The sequence below is a fragment of the Pleuronectes platessa genome, chromosome 6 (assembly GCF_947347685.1).
Source record: "Pleuronectes platessa chromosome 6, fPlePla1.1, whole genome shotgun sequence".
NCBI lineage: Eukaryota > Metazoa > Chordata > Actinopteri > Pleuronectiformes > Pleuronectidae > Pleuronectes > Pleuronectes platessa.
The window spans coordinates 21122040-21125899 of NC_070631.1; the positions used below are offsets into that span (position 1 = coordinate 21122040).

Consider the following 3860-nt stretch of genomic DNA (forward strand, 5'->3'; position numbering starts at 1 on the left):
GGGCGTGTCACTCTTAAATGTAGGACTCCTAACTTTTTTCACTAAGAGCAATTCACAAAGTATTTTAGGCCTAAAAGTAGCACCTAAGTCAAGGAGAGCTTAAAAGTCCTCAAGAGGACTCCTAACTCACTAAGACCTATTCACAAAGAATCCTAAAATGGCTGCGAGACGAAATGCTTTGGAGACAATGGAAGACCGTGAGTTAATCAAGAGATATAGGCTAAATCGTGAGGGTATTCAACTTGTTGTGGACTTAGTGCGGGATGCAATAACATCCCCGACTAACAGGAATAATCCCATTAGTCCCGAAATAAAATGTTTAGTAACACTACGTTATTTAGCAACAGGGAAAATGCAACTTTGCAATGCCGACGATTTAGCAATATCACAACCATCAGTCAGCCGTGCCATAAACCAAACTATCAACGCGCTAGCTAGACCACATATCATCCAACAGTTTATCCGGTTTCCTTTGGACATTCAACAATTACACAGGATCAAAGCCAACTTCATGGCGATTGCAGGTATGCCCGGTGTGGTCGGTGCTATTGACGGGACGCACATAAAAATAATTGCTCCATCAAAAGATGAGGACGTGTTCGTCAATAGGAAGAAAGTGCATTCCATCAACACGCAGGTTGTTTTTGATGCAAATTTCAACATACTGGATGTTGTTGCAAAGTGGCCTGGAGCTACCCATGATTCGCGCATTTTAATGGAGAGCGGTCTGAGGCAGCTTTTTGAGAGGCACCATGTACCAGTTGGGTGTCACTTGCTGGGTGACAGTGGCTATCCCTGCAAGACGTGGCTTTTGACACCCCACCTCAATCCACAACCGGGAGCACAGCTAAAGTATAACATGTAAGTGATTACGCAGATTACGCTTAGTCCTATGCGTAAAACACATCGTATTGGCTCTTTGACGCCTTTTATTTGTTAAATCCATATTTATTATTGTTTACCGTTTTCCTCCATATATGTTAGAGCACACAAACATACACGAAATGTTGTGGAGAGAGGAATTGGGCAGATGAAACGTCGGTTTCATGTACTCCACGGCGAAATACGCCTCACCCCAGAGAGGGCAAGCACAGTCATCACTGTATGTGCCATTCTACACAACCTCTGCAAGCGGAGGAACATTCCACAGCCAGACGATGATGACGATGAAGAGGACGATGACCCCGATGATGATGATGATGGCGCTCGACAATATGACAATGAATTTGGCCGTGTGGAACCGAGTGGACTGGCATTTAGGGATCACTTTGTGAATACACATTTTAGGTATTGTTGGCACATTTTAACACCTTGGCACAAATCAGTCAACACACATGTGTAGTTCATAACATTTATTTTTTCAATTTTTCAACTTTTCGATCTTAAGACTGTAATATTCTGTCTTCATTTTTATTAGCCACTCTTTCGCTTTGAGGACCTTTCTTTGCCTTTTTAAAACCCTCATTTCCATCCTCAATTTCTTCTCGTACAGTGAACTGGTACCAGCAGCAGGAGGGAGAGGAGAGCCAGTGGGTGCACCAAGAGGGAGAGTTGGAAGAGAAAGGGGTGGAAGAGGAAGAGCTGTGTGATGTGATGCTGCAGCTGGACTTTCATCTTCATTTCTCCTGTGGGGAATATATATATATTTAATTTGTAACACATTTTTGGGAAGTGGGTTGACCAGTTGCACGTTGTAATTCTTCTGTAAATATTAAACAGAAAGGTTTTTCATGAAGCCTTTTGAAATCATTGCATGCATACCCCTCAATCTCCTTTAGCAACTCGACTGCAGGATCAGCTGCACCCTGAAGGCCAGTAATGCTTGCGTCCGAGCCTAGGACGGCGTACACCACCGATGCGACCGGGGACAACGGCTTTGGTGCAGATCCTCCTCCAACAAATTAAATTTCAGTTTCATTCACGTTTCATATCACTGTAGCCTTTGTTAATTGTAAATTTAAGACATGCAAATGCATTTCCCAAATTAATGCAAGCAATGATAATAATGGACTTACCTGTAGCCGCAACAGCTCTTTTATAGTCGGCAATCTCAAACCTACACTGTGATTGCAGGGCATACCAACGTCTTTCGCAATCGTCGGTAGAGCGACAAACAGCAGGGAAGGAAGCATTTATGTTTACGCATATTTCTTCCCATGCCTCCCGCTTCTTCTTACTGGTCACTCCAGCCCCGAATCTACCCTTTATTACCCCCCTCCGCTCCAGCACAAACTGGGCAAGTAGTAACAATTGGTCCTGGGACCAATTGGCCTTTCGCTTGCGTTTCACGTTTTCAACATCCATCATGATAGGGGGACTTGAACGGCGGTATGGGCTGTTATTTAAAGTGTTTTAAGTGCTGAAAAATGCTCATTGGATAGTATTTTGCAGGGTGCTTTTAATTGCCTCCTTGATTGAAAGCAATTTACGTATTTTTATTGTTTGCTTTCTCTCTCTCTCTTGAACGTGCAGGCTACAACGTCATTATCGTGGTCTGCACAAACTTGTCATCATGCGTGTATTCTGCTAACTGCACTGTCCATAACTACTTCATAGGAATTCATTTCTAGCCTAGTCTATTTCCTTGTTTTTCGGTAATTTAGTGGGCTCGTCTGAACAACCAATCACCGCACTGACCGCTTCTAAACTCGTGCACGAGAATCAACGTCATCCATAGCAACGGCGCGTCACTCTTAGTTCACTCTTAGTGATGTATCCTTAGTAAGAGTAGGTCTCAAAGGCTTTGTGAATAACTTTTAAGAAAAAACTCCTACGTAAAATGTTTTAGCGCGAGTTAGGAGCACTCCTAGCGCTAAGATAAAATGCTTTGTGAATACGGCCCCAGATCTTTTAGCTTAATTATTGTATAACAGGAGGAAGTGAAGACACATCTTTATTCATAGTATTTGCTTATATCTAGTAGAAATGAAGCACCATTAGCATTTATTTTAAAAATATCCAATATCCAATATTCTTTGTCGTTTTAGCTTTGTTGTGTGACTCTATGAACCCCTAAGGGAAATATGTGTCTCTTTAGCTGCTAAATGCTCAACTATGTTCACCAGCTAGCTGCCTCATGTGTCTGTCTGCTGTTTTGTGCTGACCAGGTGGTGCAGTATGTCTTTAATGATTTTTGGCAAAAAAACAGTCGCCTGCTGAATCACCTCTCTTCATTCTTGCAAATTTGACCACTGGACTGTGCAGTCACTGTTCATTCACCTGAAACAGCCTCTGTAGCTAACTTACAAAGTAAGTAGCAGCTGTGTGTTTATGTGACAGCTCAACTGAGCTTTGGGTATTTCCTTTTGGCTTTTTTATAACTTTTAAAATAATATTCTATTTCATTCATTTTGATGAAGTTCTTTGAATAACATTTTGCTTTTATTTTGACAGTTGGCAGATTGTCAGCGTACATTCATGAAATTAACTCATAAAGCCCCGGGAAAGTTATTAAAACATTTCCACTTAAACTTTCAATATTCAAGTAGAAACATTTTCACCTTGAGCGGATTCATATATATATATATATATATATAGTTTGCACCACTCTGTCATCCACTTGTGTAATTCAATTTCCTTAAATAAACGGTTCAGTTTGCTTTGGTTTGCTGGCAGCATGATTAAAATGAACAATTTCATTTTCAAACAGCCTTTTCAAGAGGAACCAGAAGCTGGTTAAAATGAAAGAGTGGAGGCAAGCATGGAGACAGAGATAGAACGGTGGCATGTGACTAAGACATGCTACAGTTGTTCCTTTGACTCACTCCTGACAGCGGAGCTAGCAGTGTAGTCCTGGCTGTTTTACTCTCTACCCAAAGATGCAGCTTTCTGTGGGCATCTCCTAGAGTCGCTGTTTGTGC

The 3860-nt window shown here is 41.7% G+C and overlaps 2 long non-coding RNA genes across 2 annotated transcripts; one reads left to right on the forward strand and one right to left on the reverse strand.

Annotated features, from left to right (window-relative positions):
• Window positions 1–829: 829 nt before the first annotated feature.
• LOC128442659 (uncharacterized) lies at window positions 830–1735 on the forward strand. The gene is made up of 2 exons (XR_008338863.1): window positions 830–1287; window positions 1493–1735. It is a non-coding gene; the product is annotated as an uncharacterized LOC128442659 (long non-coding RNA).
• LOC128442660 (uncharacterized) lies at window positions 1338–2786 on the reverse strand. Its single transcript, XR_008338864.1, has 2 exons — window positions 1762–2786; window positions 1338–1625 (listed from the first exon to the last, which is right to left on the reverse strand). It is a non-coding gene; the product is annotated as an uncharacterized LOC128442660 (long non-coding RNA).
• Between the last annotated feature and the right edge of the window lie 1074 nt (window positions 2787–3860).